The following is a 22303-nucleotide window of genomic DNA, read 5'->3' on the forward strand; positions in this document are numbered from 1 at the left end:
TGAGGTTGGGGACCACTGAGACCCAGCTGCACCCTACTCCTTTACAACTATTAAGCACAATCATGAAGACACTTCTGTTTCTTCACAGCTTCCAAGCACTGCCTTTAAATAATACAAGAAGTCCAGCTTTAACCATTATAAAGAAAAAGTTGTAAAAAATGGCACATTTTACTACTTAGCACACTTTGTAAATTACACAACTGTTAAAACATTTGAGAATAAGGTCTTGACCTTTGATTTTTTTCTTTTCTTTCTCATTTGACTCTTCCTCACTGTCAGCCGGGGAGTGACTAATGCTCGGAACAATAGCTGAAGCTGTGTCTGGCAATCCATTGCCTCGTTTCCCCTTTAGCTTGTCTTTCAGCTTGCCAAATGGTGTCCGTGACTTATCTTTCATGGACAGATCAAACATGCTGGCTGTCATGTTGCTCCTCATGAATTGGATATCCACCTCAATCTCATCTCTCTCTTTTTCCTTCTTTCCTGGTTTGGAGTGAAGCTTGTACCATCTGTACAAATAAAGAACAGCAAAGGTTCAGCATCAGGGGCTTAAATATTTCCTACCCACCCTTTCCCCACAAGGTCTCAGGGTGTGTTACGTATAAAATAGTTAATTTTCAGTTCAAGCTAAACAGAGTCAGGTTCTCTGTGTAAGCAAAATGCCAGGTAGGTGTGTAGACTGATATTAGTGGCATTTAGCCAGCAATTTCAATTTCATCTTTTCTGTCACAGGACCTCAAAGCCAGATAAAATGTGTCATGTGTCACATATTTACAGACTTTGTCTAGAGCTTCATGGTTCTCTGTTAAATCCTTGGAAGTGTGGTTCAATAAAGGGGATTACAATCATGTAATAATTATAAGCACCCTCACAAAACAAGTGTTTCTCCAGAATTGCTTTCTGGGGCCTCCCCCAGAGGATCAATGAGAACCATGCCAAGAAAGGGTTAATTTTGTTCTGTAAATTTATCCATTGTTTAGGGCAATGGGTTCCCCCAAATATTCATATAATTTTGCAGCAAGACACAGGAAAGGCTCTGCTACTAAGCCGAGTCCCATGATCGCTTAACAGCTCCACCTAACCTGTGCTGTTATGCTCTGGTATCATGCAACATCAGCAAGCCTTACTAGTTCATGAGTTATGGTATAAGAGCTCCACAGCATGACCTTGTCCATTTCAGGTTATGCCATGAAGGCATCTGCAGAAAAGGTATCAACAGTCAGAGGACCTCTGTAGAAGAGACTGTTTCTGCACTAAAACCCAAGAAGCATGCCATCTTAGTGTGTCCAACCTTCTTACTCCCTGAAAGGCACCACATGAACCAAGACAAATTCTGCCGAACAGTCTTGAACGGAGCTGGATACAGGAGAGGATACAGAGCTAGAAAGAGAGAAAAGGAGAAAGTCATTACCAGGAAAGCATGCTATTTCTCCCAAAATATGGAATTTTCCGACAATATTTTCAGGAAATTGCATGCCTTAAAAGCAAACATATCAAAACAGGAAAGGAAACAAAAGAGAAGAACTCTTAACACAGATAGCCAAGAATCATGGTGCACAAACACATTTTAATGGCAGGGTTTGTTCTACAATAGCTATGGAAGCAGGCATCGGTGAAAAATTACTATAGCACATTACTTATTTTATCAGTATTTATATTTGAATCTATTGCTCTTCAGATGTGAAACTCAAATATCATTGCTGGCCAATAGAGCTACGTCCCCAACAGCTCACCTGACAGTACGAGATAAATTGCTTGAACAGCACAATGTGGCTTAAAAGCTACCTAGGAACCGGGATTGAATATTGCTTTTGCAATGAACTTACAAAGTGGTTATATTACACAAATCAGGATGGGAATAATACTAATCTGCATTACAGGCTTGTTTGTAAAGCCTTTCCTTCTCCAAGATAACCATCCCCAGCTTTTTCAACTGTTCCTCATAGGACGTGGTTTCCAGACTCCTCACCATCTTTGGAATATGCTGTAGTTCAGGGGTGCAGAACCTCCAGCTCACAGACCAAACGTGACCCACCAGTCCCAGTCCCAGTTGCCACCAGTCCCAGTTGCCCATGAGGCCATTCTGGAGAAGCCACGCTCACCTGCCCAATAAGGGTTGCCATTAAAGTCGGCTCCCATTCAACCATGGCTCCTACTGTCCAAGCTGCAGCTCATTGAAGGCTTGCAAAGGGCTTTGAAAGCAATTCCGTGAAGCTCCTTTGGATCTCTGACATAAGAGAAGGAAAGAAGCAATGCAGGGAGGCTTACAAGGCGTAACACTGCCAAAGCCCCTTGCACTCTGGAACCCCAACATGGAACCCTACACAATTTATGTTGGGAGGTAGTCAAGACAACCCATTTGCCAACATTTTGATGTCACAATGGCAGAATGTGATTTACATGCTGGTTGCCCCACCCACATGTCAAAGTTTTTGGCCCCCCACAGCAAGAAAGATTCCTGCTCTAGTTTGTCTATCTCCTCCTTAAAATGCAGCAACTGGAACTGGACAAAGTAATGAACCCGAAAGTAATGATACACTGACCACAACACTCTGGCGCATTTCCTCTCTCCCTTTGAAGTTAAAGCATACCCTTATCCGCATTCCTTCAGAAGTCCTGCTATGACTCCCTAAATAAAGAAGGAGCGAACATCAGATGCAACGGGTCATATTTAGGAGGCCTCTCTGGGCAGCGCCTGGCACCAGCCCCCTCCCTCCCTCCGCGCATGCGACCTGCACCCCGGCAGGTAGACTGCCCCTGGCACCAGGAGCTCCACCAAGGCCCCTCGCTCACTCGTCCGCTCGCTCTCTCCTCACCGTGTGCATGTAGGGACAAAAATTAACTAAGCAGCTCCATTAATCAAAGCGACTGACTCACCACGTATCTTGTGACACGGGTATGATGTTCAGGAACCACCATACCATGTTCTATAAAGAGATGCTTGCAAAGCACAACTTTTTCTTCTGGATCTAGGTTTAAAACATGCATGTCTGAAACAACTTGCAATTAGATTTTCCCACGTCTCTTCCACTGTCCCATGCCTAACTATGAGGACCATAAGTAGACCAGACAAACACTCATTCAAGTCAAACGCCAACTCAAAGAGGTATTTGTTGCTCAGGCTGGCTGACTGCCTCCATCCAACCCTTCAAGAGTGGATACTACTTCTCACCCAGAGATACGCCAAGTTTTAAACCAAAAGTTGTCCTAAACAGCATGCAAACCACTGCAGTGTGGCCACTTCCTATACCTCTTCTCAGAGTTGAAGGAAAATAATCACACAACCTCGCCAACTAGTTCCTAGTGGTCCCTACCAGTAACCAAAGTTATCCAGGCCACCCAAGCCTGTCTTTAATTATTACCACAGTAGGGGGGAAGGAGCCATGCCTGAAGGATGCGGGAGATTCTTAGTGGGACAGGAGAGTGGGGGGCGTGGGAATCATATCTGGGAACCAATGAATCCCTTTGCTTCAGACAGTACATAAGTAGACAAGTCTAAAAAGCCCAGGACACAAATTTTCACAATCCTCTAGTGGTTATGATGGCTCATTTGCCAGAAGTAATGTATTTAGCATTAACTTTGGAAGTGTAAACTCTATTCTTACCAAACTAAGCCTCCTAGAGCAAAATATGTATCTGAAGGCTATTGCTTGCAAGCCTATCTGAATCACTTGCAGCTTCGAGGTCACAGGCACGCTTGAGCCTTGCTAAACATCTCCTTTTCTTCTGGCGTCCGGATATACTGCTCTATCTCACTGTCTAAAATGGGCTCGTCCCCAGTGATAGCAGAATCTTCAAGGCTTAGCTCAGGAGTTCGTAGCCTCTTTGCGGGGTTCAAGACGCAGGGTGGGAGCAAAGGTTTCCGCTTGCTGAACTTCTGCTTCTCTCCTGAAAGGGAGGCCTCTTCTACTGTTGCAGCGCTCTCATCTATTAGCTGCAGTGGCACAGCTGCTGAGTTTTCTAGGTCACGGTCTTCCGTAGTCTTCTGCGGTGCCACAGAAGGTCACCGATGTACTTTGCCACGCTCTGACGGTCCACTTTCAGCACTCGCAACCAGCCCAGCTGAGAAGCCATTTGCAGGAGGATGTTATGCAGCTTGTTCAGTCTCTGGTGGGCTGGCCAGGGAGCCTCCATACCAGCAAGCTTACAGAACTGAGAAAGGGTGCAAGTGAGGCGATCGACAGGCCGGAGAGACTGCCAAGCCAGGAAGGCTGCTGCGGTCACTATGGGGGTGGGGTGCCGGCCGGTCACCAGCCACGTGTCGCTGGCAAGTTCCGCCATCTGGATAGTCCTTGCCACCAGCTGCTCCTTTTCTTCCACAAACTTAGTCAGGATGCTGGGTGAATTCTGGAAAATCTTGAAGCTGGAAAGATGAAAATCAAACAAGCCATTTAGATACAGACTGCCTTGGGTTGGGAGATGTGGCAGGATGGAGAAGACAAAGAGATGAAAGAGGGACATGAGCAAAATAAAGCATCCTGCGAAAGGGCAAAGGGCAGAAGGCCCTGCATTTTCCAAGGATACCAAAAAGGCAAGCTGAGCAGCTTGAATCAAAAAGGCAAGCATCTTCCATTAACCAGCACTATATGGACAGCGCTGAATTTACACTCTTCCTAACTTGTGCTCAACAAAATTCTGTTTGTTGGCTTCTTGCCCTTAATAATAATAGGAAGGATTTCCAAGCAATTCCGGGATTGGTAGCAGGAGCAGAATTCACAATTCTGAGAATTATTTGTTTAAAAAAGGAAGTTTGCTGCCCCTGTGGCTAAAGAGAAAAGCCTGGAACTGCCTGAAGTGCCTCAGATGAAATCTCAGAAATCAAGGAGTTGGAGTATACATGCACATATGAAAATACCCATTTCTTCCATGATGGAAGCACACAGCACACACTGGGTTCCCACATCCAAGCACTGACCACATCCATCCCTGCTGAACTTTAAGAAGCTTGCTGTTTCATCGGCCTTCCAATCAATATACCACACAGTCCGTATGATACTTGTAAATACTGTCTCTGAACGATGGAAACTGCACACCAACTTTGAGAAGTATTGTCAAGGAAAGGGCACATACCTGTTGAGGTGGGTTTTCACCATATCCATCAAGCTGAGAGCAGGCACATCCAGTGCCAGTTCCTTCAGGAAGCATAGATAGGTCTTGGCAAACAACTCCTTGTCTCCATAGAGCAGCAGGCAGACTGTGCCCATGGTCAGGGGCCAGTTGTGCTGGCGGCAGGTCACAAAGACGCAACAGCCCACAAGCATCTCCTTCTTCTCCAAGCTGACTAAACTGAAGCAGGGACGTTTGATTGCCTGCTGGTAATAGGACACGGCTGTATCTTCAAACAGAGAAGGAAGGCGCAGAACTTTGCAGAGATCCCGAACACGTTTGACTCCTGTGGGGGAAAATACCACAGCAGTACTTAAGAAATGTTTCGACATACACATTTATCAGTGACAAATCTAACCGCAGGGTAGGTCTTTGCCTGTATGAAGCTGCCCATATACTAAGATAATCTGTGGAGGCTCTGTTTCACATGCTCCCACTTTCAGAAGTTAGACGGGTGGCAATCATGGATAACATATTTTCAATTGTGGTAGTGTAACTGGAGTGTCCAAACCAAGCCTACTTTGGCTTTTTTATATATATATTACGGAGAACTTTTTTAAATGAAAGTCTTTGGGGGCTCTAATTGAGAATGGCTGCTAGTATTGCTGTTTCAACTTCATAGTTGATTTTAATTTGGCTTTTAGTTATGTATCGATTTTTATTTTTTGCAGCTGTACACACAATTATAATGGCCATTTAATGGTAATGGAAAAAGACTGGTCCATGGTTAACCAGTCTGTCAATGATTCAGCTGAGATTTGATCAGGCAATCAAACTGAACTGTGGACTCTATGCACCTCTAAAACTCTAAAATAGGTTGTTTTGATGTTGGTCCCACAGCAAATAGGTAAGACTGTTTTAAAAATGCAACTTTCTCTTTGCTTTTAGAAAGTGGAACAATGCAGCTCTTGTGGATGACAGGCACATTCATTTCCACAAAGCATCAGAAGAGTAGTGCAGAATACGTACCTTGCTGTACACAACGGCTCGTTTGCTCATTCTGACCAGTACTCCGCGAATATGTGACTTCTATGAGATAAAAACACAGATATCAGCCAAACTTTGGTCCAAGCTCTCAAACATGCACCCATTTTTAAACTGTTGAATGGTGTAGGGCCTGTCTATATTTGAGAACTGCTTGCAAGTCGTATCTCAAATCCTATGTCTTTGTAAGATACAAAGAGTTTTCAGCTATTTTGCTATTCTTAGCCTCACCTTGTAAATGTTCTTCATCAGCATATGTGGTTGTGAGAAGCCCTTCAGTCAGAATGAAGCCACAGTCTGCGCACACCAGCTGGTTCTGAGCATAATGAGAGTCCTCTACAATTTCCAAGGAGCCACAGTCTGGACGCTTCTTTTGGCTCGATATCTTAGCAGCCTGAAAGCATAAATCAGGTCCACAGTTGGTCACTGATATTTTGGTATTATTTAATTAGAAGAAGAAGAAGCAGAAGAGGAGAAGGAGGAGGAGTTTGGATTTGATATCCCGCCTTTCACTCCCTTTAAGGAGTCTCAAAGCGGCTAACATTCTCCTTTCCCTTCCTCCCCCACAACAAACACTCTGTGAGGTGAGTGGGGCTGAGAGACTTCAAAGAAGTGTGACTGGCCCAAGGTCACCCAGCAGCTGCATGTGGAGGAGCGGAGATGCGAACCCGGTTCCCCAGATTACGAGACTACCGCTCTTAACCACTACACCACACTGGCTCTCCATGTATTACATTTACCGTATATCCCACCTGTCCTTTGAAGAGCTCAAGGTGGTATAATGGTTCTCTCGCCACCCAATTTTTATTCTCACAACAACTCTGTGAAATTAGTTGGTTGTATTACTACTACTGGGACGCGGATGGCGTTGTGGGTTAAACCACATAGCCTAGGACTTGCTGATCAGAAGGTCGGCTGTTCGAATCCCCATGACGGGGTGAGCTCCCGTTGCTGGGTCCATGATCCTGCCCACCTAGCAGTTCGGAAGCACGTCAAAGTGCAAGTAGATAAATAAGTACCGCTCTGGCAGCAAGGTAAACGGCGTTTCTGTGAACTGCTCTGGTTCGCCAGAAGTGGCTCAGTCATGCTGGCCACATGACCCGGAAGCTGCGCGCCGGCTCCCTCGGCCAATAAAGCAAGATGAGCACCACAACCCCAGAGTCGGTCACAACTGGACCTAATGGTCAGGGGTCCCTTTACCTTTATTACTACTACTCCTATTAATAGAGTTTATATACCATCCTATACCCAGGGCTTTCAGGACGGTTCAAAGAATAGTATCAACCTAACCAGTTGGAATTACCCACAGAATTGTTGATTTTTTTATCATTTACTAAGTATTAAAGTATATCAAATTCTATTCGAAAATCACAGTCACTGCCGGGATGTTAGAAGACATAATAGGGCAAAAAGTATGGAGAAGACAGAAAAATGACGTCTTTTTATTTCCCTCAAAATCAAGGTGTCTCCTAGCTTGAAGGCCTACCATACTCTCACATTTGAAAAGTATCACCAGAAAATCAGTCTGAGGATTCTACAATACAGCATTACATTTCTGAAAAGAGCTACAAAGACTACCAGATATTTGTGGGGGCTCTGTCTTCAGTTCTGATATGCAGAATGCAGCTTTGATTAGGAAACGCTCTCAAACCACTCAGCTCAAATTACATTGTAAAGGGAAGTTTTCCTTCTGCACATATGTTTTCCCTCTGCACATAACTGTTGCATTATAGGGAAGCATTGCATCTTTCTCTTTCTACACATAACTGTGGCCTTATGGGAAGCAATGCTTCTTTTCTCTTGCATTCTGGGAAGTCTTGCTTATAATCTTTTCTCTGTTTCTGCACACACTGTACGAACCTGTTCCAAACACCAAGACATTCTCTCATCGTTCAGTTCACCTTAAGTTCATGGTGACTTGTTCTCCATGCATAGCTGACCACATCTATAGAACTTGATTATTGTATTCTTTCATGTTATGATCAATCATTAGTAATTGTTTTATGCCATGTTAATCTTTAGTTATTATTAATGAGGAGGTTTCATGCCTGTCTAGTCCCAACCTCGTTTCCCAGCCTTTAATCTACCGGTGATTAATGTTCACATGTAATTCCCACCCCTCACATGTAATTCCCGCCTTGTATGTATGTTAACCAATCAGCATTAAGTTTCTTTGTGTTTGTATCAACCAATCAGCCACAAGCACACCTGTGGCAATGTTTGTAATATTCAATAAAAGAGAGTTCCCGGGACTTCCCCGGCAGACGCCTCTCGTGACACCCACTGCTCGTCTGTCGTGATTTTCATTCCTACATCTGGTGACCCCCGACGTGCCAGATCCCTTACGCAGCCTAGCCCCTGTACTTCACTCGACTGGAAAAGTCTCAGCGCGCTATTTCGTGAGTATGGGGGGCGATTTGACTAAATTGCAGAAAGAACATGCTAGGGAATTGTTTTCTTTAGTTAGACAACGGGTTGTGGGTGCTCATGTTTCTTTAAAAGAAATTGAACAACTACTTGGTGAAATTAATTGCCAATGTCCTTCCTATCCTGAGACTGGCTCTCTCGACGTGGAGACTTGGCAAAAGATCGGGAAGACCCTCTTTACTGAACCGAGGGCTCCAATTCATTGTCTGCTTACCTGGCAGAAATGTGCAGAGGCCGTTGCAAAATTTGGACCCCAGGTCCCCCAGGCGTCTCCTTCGGCCCCTGCTCTCCTGCCTGCAGCAGACAATCCCCCCCCCTTACCCCACTTCTCCACAGCTTCTGCCTCCTTCTCCTTTGCAGCCTGGCAAACCCCCCCCCTGCTTCTCATCCATCTCAACCTGCTTCCACCCCCCCATCCCCCTTTCCCCCCTCCTTCTTTGCCTGCTCCTACTGGAGCCGTGCGTGCTGCACTTTCTCAGGCAAGACAGAAGGGGCTTTTGTCCTTGCAGGAAGAATCTGAGTGGGCGGGGGAAATGCCATCTGTCTTCCCTATCACCTATGCAAACGCAGGAAATGCTCAACAACAGGTGTTTTATGAAACCCTTCCTTATTCTGTACTGAGAGAATTGAGGAGGGCCATCGCTGATTCTGGCTTAAAATCCTCCTATGTCACAGGGATGCTGGAGGGGATTGCGTCTGGTTATACCATGCTGCCCCAAGATTGGAAGGATTTAATGCGCATGTTGCTCTCACCAGCCCAGTATGTTGTCTTTGATAGTGAATTTCGGCTTAGTGCTTCAGCCCTGTCTGATGCCCAGCATACAGCTAATGAACTTTATGGTGCCGGTCCTTTTGACGATATAACAGCCCAGGCGACGCTGACGCCTGCACATTTTAGCCGCACCGCGACTTGTGTACAGCGCGCCTTTCGGAAAGTCCCTGTCTCAGGGCAGCCGCTGAGCTCTTTTGTTAATATTAAACAACAGCATTCAGAGCCCTACCATGAATTTATAGATAGATTGAAAGAAGCAGTGACCAGGCAGGTTGATAATACTACAGCCCAGAATGAGCTGATGAAAAAATTGGCTTTTGAACATGCGAACACCGACTGTAAGAAGGCTTTGCAGTCGATCATTAATCGTCCTAAATATGATCTGGCACAGATGATTCAAGCCTGTGCGGACATTGGAAGCCAGAGCCATGCCATGTCCTTGCTTGCCGGTGCCATCCAGGCTGGCAATAAACCAACTGGTAACTGTTTTAATTGCAAGCGCCCTGGTCATTTTGCAAAAGAATGCAGGGCACCTGGCGGTGGGGCGCACAGGGATGGTACTGCCAATAAGGCTAAACCCTCCAAGAAATGCCCAAAGTGCGGTAAAGGCTATCATTGGGCTAATCAGTGCAGGAGTTCGGGAAACTCCATGCTGGCCCCGCCCTCGGGCCACGAGAATTAGAGGGCCCATTGCCATCAGCTACCACCATTGATGCTTTTCCTAAGGAGACACCTTCAGATTTCACCATTGATTTAATTAATCAGGAATCCAAAGATTCTGTTTTACCTGGTGAAATCGTGCTCATGCCCACCCAATTGGCAGGCCCACTACCTCCCAAGGTCGCGGGCTTGATTTTGCCGAAATCTTCTGCAGCCAAAGAAGGAATCATGGTTATTCCTGCAGCCTTGGATCCTGACTATGTGGGCACAATAATGCTTCAACTTTGGAGCCATATGCCCATGCAGTTAAAAAAGGGTGACTCCTGGGCACACTTGGTAGTGCTTCCTACCCCTCCTACTGCTTCCATTATGGATAGTAATTTGCACCAGCTCTGTCCCCTCTCTCCGCAGCTATTAGCTGTAATCCAGAGGATCGGTGAACAGAAACTTCTTCGTAAGTATAAAATCAATGGCAAAGTTCTGGAAGGCTTGATTGATACAGGCGCAGACGTTTCTGTGATTTCCAGTAATTGCTGGGACCCCACGTGGCCCCTTGAGTCTGCCTCTGCAGTTTGGGGTGTAGGTGGACCTCAAACCTCTTCCAAAAGCGTACAATGGCTGCCTGTTTCTCTGCCTGATAGCTCTGAAACCATTGCATATATTCAGCCTTGTGTGCTGAAAATCCACCTCAATCTGTGGGGAAGAGACCTACTACAACAATTACAAGCTACCATTCAATTTAATGAGTAAGCTTGCATTCCCCCTCAATTGGAAATCCACCATCTTTGTATGAGTGGAACAATGGACCAGTGACAAAAAGCATCATTTGTCCCACTCTAGATATCGCCACTCTGTGGAATTGATTAATGATTGTAACGATTTTGTTTTTCTCCCTAGCAGATCTGAATATATTTTTTTAGCTGTCTCTTTTTTAGGAGTCCCTGGGTTGGCTGTCCGGAATAGCAGAAATATTAACTCTTTAGCTTGCTCCGCAGCAAAAGCTTTGAATTTTACTTCACAAGCCCTTCATCTTTTGAATAAGGAGCAGAGTGAACTCCGGCATGGCCTCCTGCAGAATCGCGCTGCTGTCGATTATCTGTTGATGCTCCATCATTACGGATGCGAACAAGTGGAAAACATGTGCTGCTTTAATATCACAGACAATTCTAAGGCCATCCAGAAACAAATCTCCCATTTGCAAAATCTTACACACCACATTAAACAAGATGTTGAATTCTCCGGCCTCTGGGATTCTTTCACCCAGTGGCTTACCGCTTGGCTGCCAAACTTTACTTGGCTTCGTAGTCTTTTTCAATATGCCATTGTTATTATATGTATATTAATTTTGTTTTGCTGCTTCCTCCAATGCATTCCTGGCCTCATAAGTCTTTTCTCTCGGCTTCTCTCTCCCCCTCAGCCACCCAATAAAATCCTTGCTGCTTATTTTGCGAAATGGCAACACCAACAGTAAACCAAAGGGGAGAAATGGGCAGATTTATTTCGAGCATGCGCTGGCAAACCACGTATCTCGTAGTATCTTCTGTCCCATCCTCCCTGGCGAACTTATTTTGGGCATTTGCTGGCACACCACTAATCCCGAAATATTTTTGCCTTACCCAGTACGCCTCGCAAAAAAGAAAAGAAAGGGGGAGATAAAGGGAAGTTTTCCTTCTGCACATATGTTTTCCCTCTGCACATAACTGTTGCATTATAGGGAAGCATTGCATCTTTCTCTTTCTACACATAACTGTGGCCTTATGGGAAGCAATGCTTCTTTTCTCTTGCATTCTGGGAAGTCTTGCTTATAATCTTTTCTCTGTTTCTGCACACACTGTACGAACCTGTTCCAAACACCAAGACATTCTCTCATCGTTCAGTTCACCTTAAGTTCATGGTGACTTGTTCTCCATGCATAGCTGACCACATCTATAGAACTTGATTATTGTATTCTTTCATGTTATGATCAATCATTAGTAATTGTTTTATGCCATGTTAATCTTTAGTTATTATTAATGAGGAGGTTTCATGCCTGTCTAGTCCCAACCTCGTTTCCCAGCCTTTAATCTACCGGTGATTAATGTTCACATGTAATTCCCACCCCTCACATGTAATTCCCGCCTTGTATGTATGTTAACCAATCAGCATTAAGTTTCTTTGTGTTTGTATCAACCAATCAGCCACAAGCACACCTGTGGCAATGTTTGTAATATTCAATAAAAGAGAGTTCCCGGGACTTCCCCGGCAGACGCCTCTCGTGACACCCACTGCTCGTCTGTCGTGATTTTCATTCCTACAACATTGTCATTGGAAACTACTGTATTTTAAGACTGTTGGTGGGGGTGGGGTGTCACAGTTTGTCCAAAACTGGAGGGAGCCAGGATTTGGGGCTTGCAGTTTTTCCTCTCGCATTTGAAGCATCACCAGCATTTCCATTAGAGTTTGGTGCTAAGAAAACACCTAACACCACAAACACTTTTCTGGTGGCCTGGCAAGACTTGCCCTACAGCCATTCACTAAACAAGTGCTTTGTAATTTTAAAAAAGGGCACGGAGACAAAGTTGTTGTGGAAAGCTCCTCCTTTGTTTCTCCAGAGGCTCCTAAAGGCAAGTGAATAACGCCAGGGCAACCTGGAGTGCGGGAAAGGGGAAGAGAGGTGAACTGCTGGCTGGTTAGGGGACACAGAAAAAAGAGGGGGAAACTGACTTGTGTGATTTCGATAATGGTAATGTAAAAATTGGGGTTTGGCTTTTGCTTCCCAACACCCCCATGGGACTCTGAGTCCCCTAAATTGATGATCAGCCAGAGAAGAATGGATGGAGGCAGAATCCAGTGGAAAGCAAGGCAGATATTTATTTTACTGTTGCAACAGAGTCCCCTCCTTCCAAGGAGGGAGAGACCATCAACAAAAGTGTGCAGGAACCTTGACATTGCCCAACCCCCTTAGCCAAAGAGCACCCCAAAATCGTCATACATAGATCATAGGAGGAAAACCCTGCCTACCAGGATACCTGATAATGGTCGCCGATTGCATTACCTGGGCAGCCTGGTCATTCTTTCGTGATGGTTACTACTTTAGTTCCTGAAGCCAGGTCACAGGCTCACCCTATTCAGACACAAATAGACCCTTAAGGCAGGATTCGCAAGCGAAAAGGCAATGGGGAGGCTTTCCCTATTTGCCTCCCTCACTGCAGAGGAGTATTTGAGGTCACGGAGAGTCAAAAGGGCCTCAGGATTGCTCTCCCGCACTATTTCAGACACATGGTTTAAATATATACATATGTGTGCATTTATCCATATTTAGTCTATATTGGAGACCTTAGAATTCTTCTAACAATGGAGAGGCGGAGGATTGATGGCGGTGCTCACAGAATCAGCGGCAGGTGAAGGGGGTTTCTGCCCACGCCGCTCGCGGGTTGCATGCCCTCCCAAAAAATCCCCCCACCCCCCCCAAAAACCCCGGCCTGGCTCCTAGACAGCCTCCCAGGAGCCTCTTTCCCCCTTTCCGCGGACTGACTGACCTTCTCGCCGCCGCTTTCGCAACACCGGAAAAAGCCGGGGGAGCTTTTTCAAGAGGGCACACGCTCCTTCCGGGCAATCCCCATGGCAACGGGGCAATCGGGCCCAGACGCGCTCCAACGCTAAGCGGCCTCCGGAAAGAAACAAGGGAGCGCAGGACAAAGGTTCCGCCGGAGCCGCTCAGCTCGAGGGCGTCAGAGATGCGGCGAGGCAGCAATACTCAAACCAGCAGATGGCGGCCTTACTTTACACTTGGTGCTCTCCCTAAAAGTTGCTACATCACATTTCTATAAATTTGTCCATTGGACAAAGGTGTTAACCAGCTTAAATCTGATTTTTGTTGCAGCAGGGGACCCCAAAATTCCAAAATACATCAAATTCAAAAACGTTCTCATTTAAGCAATGCTTGAAATCTTGGAGGGCAGGGGGACAAGGGACAAGATTTTTTGAACAAAATAAAAAAATTCCTTCCAGTAGCACCTTAAAGACCAACTGAGTTAGTTCTAGGTATGAGCTTTCGTGTGCATGCACACTTCTTCAGATACACAGTGTGCATGCACACGAAAGCTCATACCTAGAACTAACTCAGTTGGTCTTTAAGGTGCTACTGGAAGGAATTTTTTTATTTTGTTTTGACCATGGCAGACCAACACGGCTACCTATCTGTAACAAGATTTTTTGAGGTTATAGGTGGAGAGGCAGTTTTGCACCAGTCCTGGCCTCTTCTGATAAACAGAAACACAATTATGCGAGCAACAGCAAAAAAGCAATGTGTTGTATCCAACATTAGACCTACTGAGAGTAGGCCCATTGAAACGAATCAATATGACATACGGTATTCCCAGCATAGCTGTCAACTTTCACATTTGAAAATAAGGGATCAGCAGCCTCGAAAATAAGGGATCAGCAGCCAAAATAAGGGATCAGCAGCCTCACCTGTCCCAGGCACTCCTGTCTTCCACTGCTTCCCACAGTTTGGTCAAACTCATGCTGGTAGCTTTGAGAACACTGTCCAACCATCTCGTCCTCATGGTTCAATGTTACTAGTGAGCAAAGCTACCCAGTCAGGATTTGAATCTTGGTCCTAACTTTTGGTTTGTGTTTTTTTAAAAAAAAATATTTATTGAGGTTTTGCAAAGACATAAATTTACCAAATACAAAAAAACATATGAAAAGAAAAAGATAGGAAAAAAGAAAACATACAAAAATACATACAAAAGAAAAAATAAAAATACAAAATACAAAAAACAGATAAAAAAAGAATTAAAAACAAATCCATTTTTTATAACTTAAAACTCCTTAACTTGTTTCCTTGACCTCCTCACACCTCCCCTTTTTGTATTCCCATTTACATAATCAAATCAGCAAATCCTTACCCACTTTCATTTATCTTAACTCTATATCTTAACATATTATAACTCTATATTTTCATCCATTATCAATTCATTTTTGCATATTCTTATTAACTTTGTTGCTAATGCCACTTATTTTCAATCCAACATCATTTTAGCATTCATTAATTTTACAATGTTTCTGCAGATAGTCTTTAAATTTCTTCCAATCTTCTTCCACCAACTCCAGGTCTCGGATTCTGCCAGTCATTTCCGCCAATTCACCTTCATCTGCCACTCTTCCAGGGTGGGTAAATCTTGTGTCTTCCAATACTTTGCAATAAGTATTCTTGCTGCTGTTGTTGCATACATAAAGAAAGTTCTATCCTTCTTTGGCACCAATTGGCCGACTATGCCCAGGAGAAAGGCCTCTGGTTTCTTCAGAAAGGTATATTTAAATACCTTTTTCATTTCATTATAGATCATCTCCCAGAAAGCCTTAATCTTTGGGCACGTCCACCAAAGGTGAAAGAACGTACCTTCATTTTCTTTACATTTCCAACATTTATTATCGGGCAAATGATAGATTTTTGCAAGCTTGACTGGTGTCATGTACCACCTGTATATCATTTTCATAATATTCTCTCTTAAGGCATTACATGCCGTAAATTTCATACCGGTGGTCCACAACTGTTCCCAGTCAGCAAACATAATGTTATGACCAATGTCTTGTGCCCATTTAATCATAGCAGATTTAACCGTTTCATCCTGCGTATTCCATTTTAACAGCAAGTTATACATTCTTGACAGTATCTTAGTTTTGGGATCTAACAGTTCTGTTTCCAATTTTGATTTTTCCACCTGGAAGCCAATTTTTTTGTCCGAATTGTAGGCCTCTCTTATTTGATAATAATGAAGCCAGTCTCGCTCTTTATCTTTTAAATTCTCAAAACTCTGCAATTTCAATTTGTCTCCTTCTTGTTCCAATATTTCCCAATATTTCGGCCATTTGGCCTCCATATTGAGCTTTTTCTGAGCCTTCGCTTCCATTGGTGACAACCACCTTGAGGTCTTGGTCCTAACTTTTGGGGTTAAGTTTCTATTTAGCTGTCCCATTAATACTGACAAACCGTATCTCCCATTCATCTCTCAGATCCCCTTGTAAATCTAAAGTACTGACATCCTGCAGTAAAAAAATTCCCTAAGTTAATTACACATTGTGTGAAGGTAAGTGTGTGAAGCTACAGCATTCCTACTATCAGCTTCAGTGACACATTCTCTCTCTCTCTCTCTCTCTCTCTCTCTCTCACACACACACACACACACACACACACATAGACAGTAGAGCACCTCCGGCCCAAAGGCAGAAAGCCCAGCCAGCAGCCAAACGAAGCCTCAAGCGGTGGTTCGCACAGCGCAGCAACCCAGCAAAGGGAGACAGCAGCAAGGAAAACCACACCGTCACCTCTGGGCTGGGAAGCGCTGAAGCAAAGGTGAGTCCCCAGGCAACGCGGCTGATTTGATCGGCACAAGACATGCAAGCTCCACCTGCCAGTCGTTCTCAGACTCCTTACTGGTGAGCAAGGCAGTTGAGGAGCCTCCCTGGCCGGCAGGGAGGGAGAGGAGCTGCTTCCTTGGAAACCCGGGAAATTTACAGGATATCAACAATCCGGGACAGCAGCGGGAAACGGCGCTGGAATAAGGGAGTTTCTCGCCAAATAAGGGAAGGTTGACAGCTATGATTCCCAGTGCTGTTTTTCTAGAAAATGAGGTGCTGGAACTCACCATGAACTCCTCCCTTGTTCTCTTATAATGCAATGGTGCTCACCTGAGAGGTGCCGGAACTGAGTTCCTGTGAGTTCTGGCTAAAAAAACTCCTCTGCATCTTCCTATAGAGAGGAGGACAGATCAGGTGAGTTGTGTAGCTGCTGTCCAAGTATTAACTGGTGCTGGGCAAATTCAAGGCCTCTGCACTCCCTTGTGGTTCATTATCTTTAATCCATGCTTGGAACGTACAACCTTCAAATAGAGGATTGTCCTCTCTAATGCAGCACACAGGGCTACCCTAGTCTGCTTAGTTTTGATGCCACAATTATGGAATGCCCCACAGCAGGGCAAAGGTCTCTTCAGTTCAATTCCTACTGACCTCACCGGGCAATGGAAGTATCTGCCAAGCCATTCAGGGAAAGGTAAACATTATGCTGCTGTTAGATAGATGTTGAATGTAGCAGACCATTTTGAATCATGCTGCACCTTGAGCACACCTAGCCCCAATGAGGACAAGCAATTGGAAGCTTAGGTCTTTATTGGCAAAACATTTGATCACATGCTAGGATTGAGATATGTCCTCTTTTGAGTCGGTGGAGGAAGATTGCAAGAAATTTAAAGACTATCTACAGAAACATTGTAAAATTAATGAATGTTAGAAGGATGTTGGAATGAAGTTATGTGGTTTTAGCAGAAATGTTATAAGGGTCTAAGAAAAAATAGACTGTTAATTGGTGAAAGGAGGGAAAGTAAACTTACATTATATTAAGATAAATTACAGAACAAAAAGTGGAAAAGATGGAAAGGATTTGCTGAAATAGTTAACTGAACTAGAATACAAAAAAGGGAGGTGTGAGGAGGTCAAGGAAACAAGCAAATGAAAGACAAGTTATGGGAAGATTAGCTGTGTTTCTTCTTCTTCTTCGTCTTCTTCTTCTTCTTCTTCTTCTTCTTCCTTATTGTGATGTGTTGTTTTGTTCTTGTTTGATATGGTGTTTTTACTCTTTCTTTTTGTAACCTTTAAAATTTTAATAAGTATTATTTATTAAAAAAAAGACATATGTCCTCTTTTGGGGGTCCTACATGGCCATCCAGTGTGGGGTGGGATTTTACATTTTAAACCCAAAGTCCTGGAATTTGGGTTTAAAACAAGAAGTGCATGGGCAGCTCTGGCTCTGGTGTGAGCTGCTCAGGCGCAGCAGCAGCGGAGGGCCGATCAGGCAATAGCCCCCCAAAATAAAATAAAATAGTTTGTGTTATGTTCCACGTCCAGTCTCTAGCGGGCTTCTGCTGGATGTGCGTATTTTAGTTCAGAACGAAGCAAAGCAGGCAAGCCTACAGCATGCTTAAGAAAGCAATAGCTGCTGTTGCAGGGCTGTGCCCAAGAGATATTAATGAGACTCTCAGACATAATAGCTTGTAGTTATAGCTCAGTGAAGGGTGAGCTGGTGCAAAGCATGCTGTTTTGACAGGGGTGGAGACCATGTTGACAGTTATTATATAATTATGTCGTCAGCACAAAGCACTTGGTTTCTGAATCATTAAAGAGATGTCCTAAACCTGGTATTCCCGCAGGTATAGTAGATGACAGGCTGGAAAATAATTGGAATGAAGCCACCATGTGATCATTGACGTCGTGATTTCATCCTAGGGTATGAATGTATTTCCTTCAAAATATGAAACTAGTGTGGGTTCTAGACCAGAGATGGCTCCCCCATGTGTCGGAGTAGGACTCCCACCATCCCTGACCATTCACCACGGTGGCAGATGGGAGTAAACATACCAACAACATTCGGAAGGTCCCCCACCTCAATCCAGACTCTGTGAATTAAGGATGCTACGTAGCAGACTGGCAGTATTCTAATAGACACAGGTTTGAGCCACAGATGCCTCTATAATATAATAATAATAATAATAATTTATTATTTATACCCCGCCCATCTGGCTGGGCCTCCCCAGCCACTCTGGGCGGCTTCCATAAAAACCAAAAATACAGTAAAATCACACGTTAAAAACTTCCCTGAACAGGGCTGCCTTAAGATGTCTTCTGAATGTCAGGTAGTTGTTTATCGCTTTGACATCTGCTGGAAGGGCGTTCCACAGGGTGGGCGCCACTACCGAGAAGGCCCTCTGCCTGGTTCCCTGTAGCTTTGCTTCTCACAATGAGGGAACCGCCAGAAGGCCCTCGGCGCTGGACCTCAGCGTCCGGGCAGAATGATGGGGGTGGAGACGCTCCTTCAGGTATACTGGACCGAGGCCATTTAGGGCTTTAAAGGTCAGCACCAACACTTTGAATTGTGCTCGGAAACATACTGGGAGCCAATGTAGGTCTTTCAAGACTGGTGTTATATGGTCTCGGCGGCCGCTCCCAGTCACCAGTCTAGCTGCCGCATTCTGGATTAGTTGTAGTTTCCGAGTCACCTTCAAAGGTAGCCCCATGTAGAGTGCATTGCAGTAGTCCAAGCGGGAGATAACCAGAGCATGCACCACTCTGGCGAGACAGTCCGCAGGCAGATAGGGTCTCAGCCTACGTACCAGATGGAGCTGGTAAACAGCTGCCCTGGACACAGATTTGACCTGTGCCTCCATGGACAGCTGTGAGTCCAAAATGTCTCCCAGGCTGCGCACCTGGTCCTTCAGGGGCACAGTTACCCCATTCAGGACCAGGGAATCCTCCACACCTGCCCGCCTCCTGTCCCCCAGAAACAGTACTTCTGTCTTGTCAGGATTCAACCTCAATCTGTTAGCCGCCATCCATCCTCCAACCGCCTCCAGACACTCACACAGGACCTTCACTGCCCTCACTGGTTCTGATTTAAAAGAGAGGTAGAGCTGGGTATCATCCGCATACTGATGAACACCCAGCCCAAACCTCCTGATGATCTCTCCCAGCGGCTGCATGTAGATGTTGAAAAGCATGGGGGAGAGGACAGAACCCTGAGGCACCCCACAAGTGAGAGCCCAGGGGTCTGAACACTCATCCCCCACCACCACTTTCTGAACACGGCCCAGGAGGAAGGAGCGGAACCACTGTAGGACAGTGCCCCCAGCTCCCAGCCCCTCAAGACGGTCCAGAAGGATGTTATGGTCGATGGTATTGAACGCCGCTGAGAGATCCAGCAGAACTAGGAAACAGCTCTCACCTTTGTCCCTAGCCCGCCGGAGATCATCAACCAGTGCGACCAAGGCAGTTTCAGTCCCATGATGAGGCCTGAATCCCGACTGGAAGGGATCCAAATGGTCCGCTTCTTCCAGGCGTGCCTGGAGTTGTTCGGCAACCGCTCACTCTATCACCTTGCCCAAGAATGGAAGATTTGAGACTGGGCGATAGTTGGCCATTGTGGCCACATCTAAAGATGGTTTTTTAAGAAGCGGTTTAATCACCGCCTCTTTCAGTGGGTCTGGGAAGGCTCCCTCACGGAGGGAAGCATTCACCACCCCACGAAGCCCATCACCCAGTCCTTCCCGGCTAGCTTTTATAAGCCAGGATGGGCAAGGATCCAGGAGACAGGTGGTTGGCTTCACTCGTCCAAGCAGCCTGTCCACATCCTTGGAGGTAACAGATTGGAATTGATCCCACTCAACTTGACTAGACAGAACTCTAGCACTCTCCCGCCCTGGCCCCCAATTTGGGCCCCAATTTGGGCATTCGGATCATAGCTGAGATCTCATTTGAAGCATTTAACATACCATGCTTCCCCTGCCTTTCCATCTCAGTGCTGCTGCATCAGGTGATTCAGTCTTTTCCTGATCTATTAAGTTTGAATCACAGTCTTGATCCCAATTGGTTCCGGCACATTCCTGCTTCACAGCACAGGGAAGTGAGTGGTTGCACAAGACATGCAAGCTCCACGCGCCCGACGTACGCAGACTCCCTGAATGGCTTGGCAATGGAAGTATCTGCCAAGCCATTCAGGGAAAGGTAAACATTATGCTGCTGTTAGATAGATGTTGAATGTAGTGGACCATTTTTGAATCATGCTGCACCTTGAGCGCACCTAGCCCCAATGAGGACAAGCAATTGGAAGTTTAGGTCTTTATTGGTGAAACATTTGATCACATCAGGTCCTAAGGTACAAGGGATCTATGCTAGGATTGACATATGTCCTCTTTTGGGGGTCCTACATGGCCATCCAGGGCAGGGTGGGATTTTACATTTTAAACCAAAAGTCCTGGATTTTGGGTTTAAAAAAAGAAGTGCATGGGCAGCTCTGGCTCTGGTGTGAGGAATGCCTGCTTCTTAAAACCCGTAACGCTTCATGTACAAACAGCTCTCACAATAGAAGTTCCAGTTGCATATGAAGCCCTTTTTCTTTCACACTTTGGAATTACCATGATGAAATCCAGTCCTTGTACAGCAGAGAATCGTTTCTATCAGTATAGACCTAGGAACCATTCTGATATAGTGTGCAATAATGTGAATTATACATACAGCATTCTTCACTTAAAGGTTGTGAAGATACGCAAAGAAACACAAGTGTTCTCACAAGTTTAAATAACTTTATTTTTAACATTACACAAGGATGAAGGTCTTCGTAAAAAAAAAAAAAATACCCAATGGGATTAAGTAACAAGAGTAACAAGGTAGAATATATACATTCAGATCCTTCAACATTAAGCACTGAGCAAATGTTTGCACAAGGGGAAACATCCCTCACAATGTACCACACTTTTCACAAAATTCAGCATTTCGATGTCAGGATTGCGTAAGTCACAGATACTCATTAGAAGGCACAGATTACAAGGTATCCTTGCTGTGTATTGCCCAAATCTCATCAAAATGTATACAACTGAGCAGACCTCTATATGAAGAATGGTCAGCTGATTTGGGCCCAGTGACAATACTCCCTCTTGCATGTGGCACACTGTGCTGCCAGCTGCAGCCCTGTGGTCCCTGGAAATTTTAGGTCAGGTTATAAACTAGAAGATTGTCACAATCTGCTGGAAGCTGGTCCTGTACTATCTCTATTAAAACGCTCAACACTATTTGTTACTAGATCCATTCCTACTGAATATGAATTAAACACAAATGTCCACTGTACTTTGGGACCATATAACCATCAGGAATAAACATTTTCTAGTACATAGTAAAACTATATTTCAATAAAATACTTGTTCCCAAAAGCATGTGCCTGTGTGCCTATGGCTCCAGCAGGAGCAAAGAGACATGAAGCCTCTTAAAATAAAGTTTTTAAAAAGCAATTTGGTTCATTTAAATGAGATATACAAGCTTAAAAAGGATGCCCAAGTATCTAAATGCTGGTTTTACACGCAATAAGTTTGCCTTTACAGACTTTATGCTCCAGCTATTATGGAGCCACAGATATGTGAAAACACCACAGGCCCTGAAGATTTTAGATATGGTAGACAACATTTCCTCCCCTTTCAATCAAGTCTCCAGTTGTTTTAGTCTGCAGCAGAAATCATATTGCAGTAATTCTGAGTATTCACATCTTCCAGCAATTTATGCAGCAGCATAAACAGAATCTTTTGTGACCGAGGAAAGTGTCGTCTGACTTCAGAAACTGTTCATACAGATAGAGAAACTGGAACCAAAACAGGCACAGCGAGACATTGCACACATACAGCTTTGTGCTAAGCCTCTCTTATAGGGTTGAGCAACATGTGGTCATCCAGATACCTTTGGGCTCCCAATGGCCATCCGTGAGGAGGATGGGAGTCGAGTCCAAGCACACTGGGAGGGCCAGATTCCCTATGCCTGCCCTACTTATTCCTCCTA

At 44.9% G+C, this 22303-nt stretch overlaps 1 pseudogene across 1 annotated transcript in view; it reads right to left on the reverse strand.

Moving 5' to 3' along the window:
* Positions 1-22303, reverse strand: part of LOC309331839 (transcription factor IIIB 50 kDa subunit-like) — a 27349-nt pseudogene continuing 5046 nt past the window's right edge. Inside the window, exons 6-12 of the transcript XR_014161620.1 lie at positions 13468-13510; positions 6322-6484; positions 6076-6135; positions 5071-5392; positions 3606-4363; positions 1292-1380; positions 1-509 (exon numbers count right to left, since the gene is read on the reverse strand). The product of XR_014161620.1 is annotated as a transcription factor IIIB 50 kDa subunit-like (transcript). The remainder of the gene's footprint in view (positions 510-1291; positions 1381-3605; positions 4364-5070; positions 5393-6075; positions 6136-6321; positions 6485-13467; positions 13511-22303) is intronic.

Source organism: Podarcis erhardii (genome assembly GCF_964252035.2).
Source record: "Podarcis erhardii genome assembly, chromosome: 16".
Taxonomy (NCBI): Eukaryota; Metazoa; Chordata; class Lepidosauria; order Squamata; family Lacertidae; genus Podarcis; species Podarcis erhardii.